The sequence below is a fragment of the Pan troglodytes genome, chromosome 4 (assembly GCF_028858775.2).
Source record: "Pan troglodytes isolate AG18354 chromosome 4, NHGRI_mPanTro3-v2.0_pri, whole genome shotgun sequence".
Taxonomy (NCBI): Eukaryota; Metazoa; Chordata; class Mammalia; order Primates; family Hominidae; genus Pan; species Pan troglodytes.
In genome coordinates this window covers 47,919,305-47,932,339 of record NC_072402.2, presented here as the reverse complement: position 1 = coordinate 47,932,339, position 13,035 = coordinate 47,919,305, and the positions used below count along the sequence as shown (strand labels likewise).

At 38.3% G+C, this 13,035-nt stretch overlaps 1 protein-coding gene across 19 annotated transcripts in view; it reads left to right on the top strand.

Annotated features, from left to right (window-relative positions):
• Positions 1 to 13,035, top strand: part of MAST4 (microtubule associated serine/threonine kinase family member 4) — a 575,831-nt gene that overhangs the window by 121,708 nt on the left and 441,088 nt on the right. Inside the window, exon 2 of one of the 19 annotated variants that reach the window (XM_063811161.1) lies at positions 12,563 to 12,605. The exons of the other annotated variants lie outside the window; for them this stretch is intronic. The gene's annotated coding sequence lies outside the window, so the exon portion shown is untranslated. The remainder of the gene's footprint in view (positions 1 to 12,562; positions 12,606 to 13,035) is intronic. 19 annotated transcript variants of the gene reach the window in all.

The following is a 13,035-nucleotide window of genomic DNA, read 5'->3' as shown; positions in this document are numbered from 1 at the left end:
CTCAGATTTGTGTGGTGGAGGCTGCAGCTAATCTCCCTTATGTTTATATTTATAAAACGTTTCCAGATGATTATCTCTTCCTGGTATCATTTGGCTAGTCCCAGGTATTCATTGTCTCAGTCATTCCCAGTTAGGCATAGCCCTGCTCACTGCCTGAGGGAAGGAAGGAGGCCGTGGGACCGCTGGGTCTAAGCCTGGTTCCCACCACCTCCCCACAGCTGTTAGCCTTCCTCCATCCCTGAGTTCTCACTGGGACATGAGGGACTGCGTTTCAGCTGTGACAGTATTTTGTTGCTCTTGGCCATTGCACAGTGGCTTACATCCTGTGTGCTTTAAAAAAAAATGTCTCTTTCAAAGGCTCTTTTCAGAGTCTATGGGATGAGATGCACAGAGACAGACTATATATATTTAAAACCAGTGGGTTTTTTTTTTCTTTTTTTTTCTTTTTTTTTTTGCTTTGCTGAGAAAAAGCATAAGCAAATGAGAGGGACTCTACATGAAGGTTTTTTTTGTTTGTTTTTTTGTTTTCAAAGCACCTTTTACAGCTTGTCTTTTGGTATAAATGATTAAGTTATGATATCATCTTGCTCCTTAGACACACGGCTTCTTCTACATGCTGGCATTTTTGTATGGTGAAGTCTCTTTTGGTGCTTCCTGAACCTGAGGACCCCATGAGTGCCTGGGCCAGTTCAGGTGCCCAGGAGAGGCTGATATGAGAGTGAGTGCGCTTGGCCCCGTGTGTGGTGGTATCTGTCTCAGGGCCCCTGGCTCTGGCAAGGTCATGTGGTACATAGCCTTTTCAGAGAAAGGGCCTGAGGGTTTTGTGGACAGCCTGAAAGATATCTATTACAGTGTTGTTTTTTCTGTTTGAAAATAAGAGAACTGAGCTGTTTTGAGAAATATCACTGAGTTTTTTACTAATGCCTCATCTCCCCAAGTTTGTCTGGATGTGCTCTGTTCTGGTAAAGCCAAGTTCCTGTAAAGCTTCGTTATCCTCCTTGAATCTTCTTCCTCTTTTGTATCATGCATTTGAGGTCTTGTTCCCTCTTGTTCCCTCTCGAGCTATTCCATTTCTCTTCTGTGCTTCTTGCTTGACTTCGAGTATAGTTTGTGAGTGCAGCTCTGCATTTTGAAAGCATGACCTGGTGTCATTCTTAGTAATAGCTTTGTAAATTCACATGCTTAACCATGTAGACTGTAACTTCCCTCTTCTTTAGTCTTTAACACCAAGCAGAGTTATACACTAGCATTACCTAAGCAACATCCAATTTCCGAAAGTGTCTAGAGGAGAAGCGGCAGGTATTTCAAATGCAGAATGGTTGGGGTGAGTTATGGGAAGTGAACTGCATATGTTTGGGAATTATTTTCCTTTTGGGGGCTAAGAATCCAGCTACAGTGGACCAGTGTGAGGTTACATTGCTGTAGGGCTAACCACCACCAAAAGGCACCACCTTGGGTACCTCCTCTTGTTTGGCTATTTTAAAAGCTTTCTCAAACCTAATGAGTTGTAAGAAAAGATATAACTATTCCTTTTTGGAGGAAATAGAAACTAGTTTTTTTTCCCTTATGAATCTTCTTCCCAATGGGAAATCACAGAGAAACAGGGCAGGGAAGGAGGAATAAGAGTTCTAAAAGTTTTCTTCTCTAGGCTGAAGAATTTCCTATTTGTAAACTGTCAGCTGAGTAAACACTAAGACCAAGTGTTTAATGGGTTATACATTATTGTAAATTGTTTACAAAATGAGATGAAATCTTGTCCTATTGTTCAGTGTTTTACAGATGTGCTTTTCTTTTTCTTTTTTTCAATTTATTTTACTTTAAGTTCTGGGATACATGTGCTGAACGTGCAGGTTCGTTACATAGGTATACATGTGCCATGGTGGTTTGCTGCACCCATCAACCCGTCATCTAGGTTTTAAGCCCCACATGCATTAGGTATTTGTCCTAATCCTCTCCCTCCCCTTGTTCCCCACCCCCTGCTTTTCTTAATTCATTGAAATTTGGGCAAACACTAAGATCTACTACATTGTTGAAACAAAATGCAATTAAACCAGACCTTTTTTTTCCTTAAAGTATTTGTGTTTTGTTTTTTGTTTCAGAAAGATTTGTAATTACTTTGCCTGAATTTGTGCTCGAGAATTTTCAAGCAGTTGTCATAGTCATTGTAGCATTACCTCCTTTGAGAAGAGGGAAGAGTTATCCTTATAGAGAGTTATGTATCAGCAGTAGGAACAGATATTCTTGTTCAAATGTAATAATAGTAATACCATTAATATTGCAGCTAATGCTTATTAAGCACTTATGTATTTCTGAGGTTAATGCAAAGGCCTTCGGTAGTTCATTGTGAAATAGGGTCTCAGATGTTTATTAGTGATACATATTGTTTAATATGAGTTTATTAAAATTTTTTTATGAGGAATGATAATTTTTTTTAAATGGAATGTTGGTATTTAACAATATGGTCACATATTTCTTGTGCAATTTTTTGAAGTTTTGATACCAAGGCTATGCTGACTTCTGTAAAAAATGAAATGGGGAAACTTTCCTTGATTTTTCTATACCATATAACATTTTCAATAGCATAAAAATTCCATTAAAAAATTTGATAGTGTCCCCTGTAAATCATTGTCAGCATTGTCTATTTCCATATAGTTATTGAATTTTTCAGAGTCTACTTTGTGAATCAAATTTTGATAATTTGTATTTTCTTAGGAATTGTCTCTGATTCAATGTATTTTAATTTTCAGCATGAAATTTTATATATTCTGTATACTTGTATTAAATTTCCTTTGTCTCTTTGGCTCTATCCATCTTATTTCCTATGTTGTATAATTGTATTTTTTCTCTTCCTTGATGAGCCTCGCAAGAGGTTTGTGTATTTTATTGATCTTTTCAAAGAACCAGCTGTTCCACTGTTTATATTCTAATCCTTTAATTTCTGCTTTTATCTTTTTAATGATTCTTTCTTTTGTTTCCCTGAAGTTTATTTGGCAGGGGTTTTTTCAGCTTGTTGAGTGGAATAATTTTTTATTTTCTTGTTTAATAATTTTTAAGGTGACTTTTTCTCATTTTCTCTCTCCTCAAACTTTAAACATCTGTCCTTTCAGCTTTGCTTTTAGCCGATGACCTTGATGCCTGCATTGGCGAAAAAATGGAAACAGAAGAGAGTGTCCAGAGACTCCCCCATCCCATTTCAGCATCGCCACTCCCACTCTCTCTTCCTGCTTGTTGTCTTAGGTAACTATTCACGCTTCTGCCTAGAGCCAGTCCTTTCCTGTTCCCCATCCTGTCTCCTCTCACCTAGTCAAAAGAAACCTCCCGGCATTTCTCCCCACCTCTTACATCATCAGACTTTCCTTCTCTCCTGCATTGTGCGTGTCCACACACAAGTATGCTGTCATTGTTTCATCTTCCATTAAGCTTCTCTTGCCCCCACTTTCTCATTAGATGGCTGCAATTTTATTGCTCTGCTGTTCAGTCAGATTCCTCTGGAGTTATACTTGTCTCAAATTCACCTCCCTCTGCTCTCTCTTGAACCCAGACTATAGGCTTTCATCCCTTGCTCTGTAGAGACTACTCTTGTCAATGTCATAATCACCGCTCTCCACTGGTCATTGAAACATAATGGTCAATTCTCAGGCCTCATCTGGCATGACACAATAAGTTCTCACTCTTTTGTAATGTGTGGTCCTCACTTGGCCTCTGGGACACCTCCATGTCTTAGTTGTCTTCCTACCTCACTAGTTGCTCCTTCTCACTCTCCTTTGGTGGTTCTTCCTTTTCTCCTTGACCTCTTAATGTTAGAGTCCCAGAGTGTAGTCATAGTCCTTCTCTCTGATCTATTTTTACCCTGTCTTTGTGATCTAGTATAATGGCCACCACCTGTAAACTTATAGCTCCCGAATTTATATCTCTAGCTCTGAGATCTTTCACGAACTCCAGATGTGCACATCTGACTGCTTACTCAATATCTCTACTCAAATGCCTGGTAGGTACCTCCAACTTAACCTGTGTCCTGAACTGAACTTCTTGTCTACCCACCAGTCCTGTTCTGCTGGACTCCTCCATCCCAGGAAATGCCTGCTTCATCTTGCTAGTTGCTGAGGCTATATTGAAATCATTCTTTACTATTTATACTCCGTATCTAGGCTATTCAGCAACTCTTTTTGCTTTACCTTCAAATATATCCAGAATCTCATCACTTCTCACCTTCTGCACTGCTGCTACCCTGGTCTAAAAGCAACCATTTCTCATTGCAAGTACTGCTGTAGTCTCCTAAGTGGTCTCCTTGCTTCCATCCCTGCCCTCTGCCACCTGCCCCACCCCCATGGTATGTGCTCAACAGAGCAGCCAGAGTGATCCTTTTGAGATGTCAGCCAGACCACTCTTCTGCTCAAACCTCTGAAGTTTTGAGTAAAAACCAAAATTCTTACATGTGACTTGGCCCGTTACTCCTTAGACCTTACCAACTCCTATTTTTTTTGTCCCTCATTCCGCTCCAGCCATATGCTTTCCGTGTTTTTTAGATGTGCCATGCTCTTGCCTCCTGGCTATTTTGAGCCTCTGTGTAGAAATTTTTCCCCTATGTAGGGGCTAATTCCCTTAACTCCTTTAAGTCTTCACCAAAAGTTATCTTCTCCATGCAGCTTAGAGTGACCACCTGTTTAAACTGTAGTCCTTCTCCTTACCCATTTACCTGGTTCTGGGGGTTTTTTTTTTACATAGTATTTTAAATTATCTATCAAATTATATAATTTATATTTATTTATTGTCCACCTCTCTCATCAGAATGTGAATCCCAGCAGGGTAGGGATCTGTGTCTCTGTTTTTCACTAATGTGACCCAAGCACAAAGAACAGTGCCTGGAACATTGAGGGAACTCAATGAGTATTTGTCAAATAAATGAGTGAATTAAGGCTATGATTTTGCTGTGAGAAATATTGGCTGCAGCTCATAACATTTTATATCCAGCATCCTCATTGTACGTAGTTTCTAACTAGTTTTCTGGGATTTGTAATCTATTTCTGAGTGGAGAGAGATGACTGGTTAGGGAGGCAATCATAGCTGCATAGCGAGGGAGAGGTGTCTGGGGAGAGATACCTTCCTTACTTCCGAGTCAGAGTCTAAGGCGGAGAACGGGACACCTGCCAGATATGTAGTTGAAAAGGGATGTGTCTGAATCAAGGAAGTGGTGGAATTATGAGGCAACTTCCCTCCATTTTAAATAAAATCTATTAATGGAGTGAAGTGAGGGTGTTATAAGCAGAAGCATGGGTGTATTTCTGCCTTTTCATCACAGTGGGTGCTTTTCAAATTCTGGCAGTAATTTGTGCTTTCAGCAGCCTTGGTTTTTGGAGGTAATATGAATATTTACTCCTACGTCTTCAGTGGCACTTCGGTGAGAAATTGGGAGAAGTAGCACCAGGAACTTAGGTACCATTTTAAATCAGGAATCTGTTAAGGTATATGTTCTTGGAAGCCCTTGTCCAGAATGTTAGTTGACCATTTCTCAGTCCTAAAGGGTTCTTCTTTCTATTGGTAATTGAAATGATTCTTCCTAAACACAGTGGGATCTATTTTAGATTCTGGAATCTTGCTCTCTCGTATTAAGCCCTATTTATTAAATGTCATGAGAAATAGCCTAGAACTAAGTTTGTTCCACTGCTGTAGAAGTGTCAGTGCTGTAGACTATAATTGCTGAAAGAAGGGTTAGCTATGGAACTGCTGACTTTGCCCTTTCAGAAGGCTTCCTTCTGGAATTTTTAAACAATGGCATCAAACCTAATTGATGAGAAAGATGCTAATTATTTTTTATTTTTGATCACATATCGAGATGAGAAGAATTTGATTTATTAATGGAAAGTGCCTGTTCCCTTATGAAAAATTTGAGCTTTCATTATGGCTTTATGAATCCATGAAAATGGGAGTCTTTGGAGATGCTACTTGTGTGCTTTTTCAAGGAATGATCTTAAGTGGATTGTTCCTTTTTACTTTTTAATCAGAGATTCTTGTGTAAAATTTTTCTCACCCAGATCATTTAAGAGGAAAGACCAAATTACTTTAAACAAAATTACATTTTTATTAAAATATTGCAGATTATGACTTCCTGGTTTGTTTCAGTCTCATTTGTAGGACGAACATTTGGTGATGGTGAAATTTACGTCAGGCAGATTCTCCCCTAAGCAGTTGCTGGACTACCTCACTATACCCCCACCCCTCTTTGCCAAATACATGGCCAGGATATTTCTGGGGATGGTGAGTTGAAGGGAAACAAGGGGGATATTTTAAAAGTTTGACTCAAGAATATAAAATATAAAATTGGCACTCTTAGTGGAATTATTCTCATTTTATTTCTTAGCAAACATGCTGATTGCATGTTGGCCCACTTTACCAAGCAAGGTATTAATTTTCTTCCTAGCAGAGGAAAGAGCTCAGTTCACTGTATTCTCTTTCCTTTTACAACAGTTACAACAACATTTGATTTGTGATATTTTAGTTGTAGGTTGTTGATTTAAAAATACACTTAGAAGGTGTGGAGCACAGAGGAATACAGGGCATGATTTTGTGTATTGACCTGTCAACCCTGGTTAACTAGGATGTCACAAAGCAAGTTCTAAACTCAAATACAGTAAATTATCCAGGTGGGATTCTGGCCACTTGTGATGAGTTACGGATTTTGATTTGGATCATTCTTGCCCTAGCTTGGTAACAGGGGAGTGTATTTATGTATTATGAAATGTGAGACCTTTTCAAATAGTATTATGGTCATGTGTCACTCATGAATGGGGATACGTTCTGAGAAGCATGTCATTAAGCAATTTTGTCATTTCGCAAACATCATGGAGTGTACTTCTACAAACTTAGATGGTGTAGCTTACTACATACCTAGGCTATATGGTATAGCCTATTGCTACTGGGCTACAAACCTGTATAGCTTGTTACTGTACTGAATACTGTAAGCAGTTGTAACACAATCATAAGTATTTTTATATCTAAATGTATCTAAACATAGAAAAGGTACAGCAAAAATATGGTATTATAATCTTTTATAATATATAATTATAATATATGTGGGCTGTGGTTGGTTGAAACATTATACAGCACTGACTGTATCTTAAATGGTCAGTAATTTTTACTTAAAGAAATCTTACTAGTTGATGGCGTCAAAGATTAAGCTCCCTCTATAGGCCACAGCCATCCCTTTGTTTCTTTTTGCATGTTCTTTTCTTTTTGAGAATGCTTAAAATTATTATTTCCTTATTTTTCAGCTAATTCTGCCTTGTTCTTAATGAAATATTATTTCATTTTAAAGAAATAGTGGTGTTTCTGGTCATATGATTTTTCTGTTTTTTTTTTTAATTTTTAAATTTCTGCCAATTTTGTTCAATTGATATCTTAAGGACAAAGTGATACTGTATACTTTTTAAAAAAAATCAAAACATATTAATTTTTCCTCAGAAAGTTTAAAAGATGGCTTTATGCTTTTTTTCTAATTGTAAGTATTGTTTACAAATTTGTGTTTTAATAAAAATTAATACATGTGAGATTTAAACTTAAAGAACACATGCATAGTTTATCCTTCTCGTTACATTTTTTATTTTTAAAATGATCATAAATATTGGATGTGCCTATGACTTGTTGTCAAATAAAAGCCTCCTTCCCCCAAAGAATAAGATGCCTGATGGTTCACTTGCTTCAGCTGCTGTCTGAGCTTTAATGGTTCTATTATCAACAAATATGAATGCTCAAAATATGGATACTAAAAGCCCTGTCCTTTGTACCTTCATGCTGACAAAGAGAATATCTTTTCAAAATAGTATTAACTTCCAAGAGACACTTCTTTGACTTCTAAAGCTTCTTAGATGGGCTGCCTGTACTGCAGGTGTGTGATATTATAACATTTCTGATATCTTTTGGTCAGCTAGCTGGTCTGTCTAGCCTTATATTTCTTTCCATTCTGTGTCTATTGAATGAGATAATATGAGGCAAAAAGAATGCATCATATGTGAGTTTCCATTTTCACTTTTTAAAATGCAAATATTTATTGTGTACCAACTCTGCAGGAGGCACTATGATATGTGCCAGGGATTCACTATGTTATGTGCCAGTTGAAATAGGTGTAATCTCTGATGTTGATGATATTCACTCATTTATTCATTGAGCAAGTATTTTTTGAGTGCCTCTTTTGTAACAGTAATAAAACAGACAAATAATTGAGCTGGCATTCCTGGTTGTGGAGATACACACAAACTAGATAATAAGTTAAAATCTGTATACGTATATGAACATTTTGTGTGTGTGTGTGTGTGAAGATGTACACATAAGTTAGATTATAGTAATAAGGGGAAAAAAGAGAAACCAATGGAGGGAGCTAGGAAAGGGGTGGGGAGGCAATGATAGATTGAAAATTTAGCTAAGGTGGTCAGGGAAGGGAGGGAGGGTCTCACTGAAGTGATGTTTAAGACTTGGAGGAAGCAGATAAAATCCTTCTTGCCTAGTGGAAGTGGCAGGTGTATAGGTAATCTAATTTTCTTGGGGGCAGGAGAGCAGAGAGATGTAGAAATAGAGTATGCTGGAGGCCAGAGTAGATTCACTTAACCACATTCCAAGGTTCCAGCAAGCCTCTCTAGAAGAAAAGACTCCTGAGTGGAATCTCAAAGGCAGAGGAAGAGCACAGAGGCAAGGAAATGATAAGATAGCTGCTTGGGTGTTCCCACTGAGCAGTTATTGAGGCTGGAGTTGCAGTTGAATTTGGAAGATGCTTGGGGTCAGTTTGTGAAGTACCTGGTACACCATGCTAAGGGAACTTTGATTTCATTCTATAGACACTGAAGGCCTTTAAGTTGGGGACTGACAGAGTCAGGTCTGCATTTCAAATAGATCAGGGGTTCCTAACCCCTGATCTAAGGTTCTTACTGGTCCATGGCCTCTTAGGACCTAGGTCATACAGCAGGAGGTAAGCGACGAGCAAATGAGCATTACCACCTGAGCTCTGCCTCCTGTCAGATCAGTGGCATTAGATTATCATAGGAGTGTGAACCCTATTATGAACTGCGTATACGAGGGATCTAGGTTGTGTTCTCCTTATGAGAATCTAATCCTGCCCCTACCCCCAGTCCATGGAAAAATTGTCTTCCATGAAACTGGTCCCTGGTGCCAAAAAGGTTGGGGACTGTTGAAATAGATCATTTGGCAGAGGGGTGGAGGCTTATTTAAGGGGACCCATACAATATAGTGGAGAAGGGTTTGGAGACTGTTCCAATGGTTCTGGTGAGAGATAGTGACCTTAGTTAGGAAGTGGTGTGCACAGGGAGGGGAACATAGTGGCCAGGATGGATTTAGGAAGAAAAGTCAGCAGAACTTGGTGGTTGCATGTAAGGGATGAAGATGAAGAAGAATCAAGTATGTTTTAAACTTATAGTGAAAAATACATTTATATCACAACCTGGTACACATGCTACCAACACACACATAACTAACTGGTCATAAAATACGTTGCTGAAACAAACTTTCATGAAACAATATTTTACCTTACGGTAGCATACTCTGATATTTTCTCTTCCATTCTATTTCAATTTCTGCAAAATGCTATTCTATTCTATTTCAGTTTCTGCAAAATGACTCTGCATTGATTCCACTAATGGGTCAAGACCCACGGTCTGAAAGTCACCTGCACAGGCTTCTCCAGGTTATCCTGCAATGGACAGGATGTTTCTTCCTCATTAGATTTCTTTGTGGTCCAGTGTATCCAGACACCTTTCACTCAGTGGAGGGGAGAGAGGAGGAGGGCAGTAAACAGTATGGTTTCCAAGTTCAGTGCACTATAGAAACATTTGAGGCAAAATTGTGCTGAGCACTTCTTGAGCCAACTGATGGCCACATGGTGAGACAGTTAAAGAGCTGCACACAAGGATGGTTGTGTTGCAGATGTCATTTATGTGGCTTTTTTTGAGGGAGGGGAGAGGGCTATCGTTTTTTTTCCTACTCCCTTTGCTGCCAGAATGCCTGTTCTCATTAGAATACAGAGTTGGTAGAGTTTTGGGTGCCGGAAGAGCCTCAGAGGTCAGGAGTCCACAGGTCCCTGGTCCAAAACTAGTGACTACTTGGTGTTGCCTGTGGTCATGGGTCACTGTCAACTCCTTGTGACTCATTTGGATCACTCTTTATAATGTTGCAGTGGAAAGCCCCCTGCAGCTGTGGTGTTTGCTTCTGGGACTCTGGGATGGGTTCATGTTGAAAACCATTGTTGGTTTTCTCTGATCAAATAACTCAGGTTTTTAAGCTCTAAAATGGGGGATAATACCATATACTGGGTTTGGTTGTTTCATGAGGATTAAATGAGACAACATGCAGAAAGTATAGTGTCTGAGGCACAGGAAACATTTAAAATAAATGGCTACTGTTATTTTCTTCCTGTAACTAAAATATTATGGACATTGGCCTACTTTGCTCATTTTAATTTGCACTAGGAAAGATATGGAGCCTTTCTCACTTTCATATATAGAATGAGCTAAAATTAAAGTTCTTCTGTTGGTGTGTGCTGAAATTTTTAACAGTATAGAAATTTCCATGGAAAATAAAAATGCATTTGAATTCAGGAAGAAGGATACTAAAATACATCCAAGTTGAGATGGTTCCGTAGGTAGCTTCTTAAGGACCTCAGTTTTGAATTTGCTTAGGGTGAACAAAGCTGTTCAACAGTGCTGGCTTTATGCCTGTGAATGACATATACATATCTATAATATGGAATATTTTAATTTACTTTTGCTATAGTCCTTTGCGTCGTAGGTCTACAGTGCATGTCTAATGACTAAAAAAATTTTAGACATGAGATTTATTTAAATGATGGAAATGTCATGACTAAGAGATTGATTTCTTCTGACTAGTGCAAGTTAGAGTTTAGCTCAAATCATTAGTAAAAGTCTATGGAGAAAGGTAACAAACAAAGGACACCTTCACTGGAGGAATTTTATTGGGACCAGTTTTTATGTTCCCTTTAAGTCAAATGTGGAAGACAAGATGAAGGAATGTTATTTTCCTTTGGAAAACATGGCAAAATCTCCTTAATAGAAGTCGTGATGGCTTTCTTTATACCAGTAGGTGGTATGTATAAGTTTCTAAGGAAATAACACCAAAAGTCTGTCCCTTCTGTCTGGGTCCCTTGGAGGGGATAGAGGCTTACCCTGAGGGGAGGAAGGAGAGAAGATTGTTGAATGCTGTTTGCTTCCTGGGTTCCTTGGGTACCATCAGCTTTTTTGATAATTTTTCTCTGTTTTGTAAACAAAATACTGTATTCTCAGGGAAGTCAAAGCAAAACCACGTAATAGCTCTTAAATTTGCATTTTAGAAAAGGGAAAGAAGTGCAACAGCACTTAACTGACCCATTTGAAAGGAAGGATAAGTATGTGTTTTATGTCAGTGAATGCAATGATTATGCAATTAGGAATATTTAGGTATGAATTTTGTACTGTGATTTGAGTAAGAATAGTATAGCTTTTATTAATGCTAGGCTTTGAAAAGGGATATCTGTTAAATGATGGAACACATTAGAAATCAGGTATTGGGGGTATATGTGTTGATATGAACATTTACATTACAAATGAAATATCTGAACAGGCTTTGTTAGATAAATGATGCTGTTGATTAGCTTTATGCCTTGAAATTCTATATATTTAAACAGCTTTGTACTTGTTTTGCTTCTGTTCAGCAGTGTGCCCACACATTTGGTCTGACTACAGCATTCTTTTTTCACAATGAAATGTATATTAACTATGCAGGCCCCTCATAGAGCAGTGTTTTAATCATTCTCTATTGATTTATACCTCACATCAATGCTGCATATTGAGGGCCTCTTATTCTAAGTCTGCTTTACTGGGATTCTCATTCTGTCTACCTGACTTGCATAATATTCTGGGACCCTCTTAATTTTTCCCCCACTGTGGGAAGCCGTCGTGATTAGGAAGGCACAAAAGATTAGACGTATCGTTGCCTTCTCTCAGCTTTCTGAGGTGCATAGGAGAAATAATGGGCTTAGAGAAATATTGTCATTGTCCATAACTGATAATAGGTAACAGAACTTATTTAAAATTAATAAGTGCTGAGTTTCAAGCTTTGGCATGAGCCTGAATGATTTATTGCAAGCCACGGATGCCAAGAGAATGTTTTGCATTTACCAAAGCAGTAGGGTAATGACAAGAGGACTGTCAGGGAGCAGCCTCATGAACAGTGGTTGTTCTTTGAACCTAGGGTTGTTGCTACAAGCTGACCAATACGAATGGGATTATTTTATTTTTTTTCTTTTGTCTTAATGTTAATTTTAGAGAGAGGAAGTATAGATCTGGTGGATGTGGATGAAGGATGCCTACATGGGCTTGAATAAATAAATCAAATCCCCTGACCTCTGCCTGCAACTTAGAATCTCATTTGGATTGAAAGACTAGAGCTAGATTTTACACATGAAGAAAACTCTGCTCACTTCATTATTATTCGTGGTGAAATCCCCAAATCTCCTCCCTGAAGAGATGTATTCTTCCCAGCAAATTAAAACATCCTCTTTTTTTAGAGGCCAAATGATGATGGTGTCAACTACTGATGAAGATGAATAGGTAATTCTTTTCTCAATTTATACATTCCCCCCAACCCCCTCTACTGTTCAGGATGGGATTTACTCATTTAAACCAAGATCCAATATTTCATTTACTCCACTCTTGGTAGGTTGTTCGCATTGTGTAAATCTCCTGGTCAGGTAATGGAGGAAAATGTTTGAAAATGTGATAGCTCATTATAAGGGCATTTGACATAAGCATATTTGCTGATGACAGATTGCCGATCAGTGGTAATTTAAACAGATTCTGAGCAGTAGTTAAGGTAGAACATTTTCCTCAAATTAATCTGTTAAGATCAGGATAGCTTAAATTACAAACATCTTTCAAAGTCTGTAAGGAAAATGTAGATTTTGGAAGTGGATCATCCTGTGAATATACATACCCCTTATGCCTACCTACTGTGTGTGTGTGTGTGTGTGTGTGTGTGTGT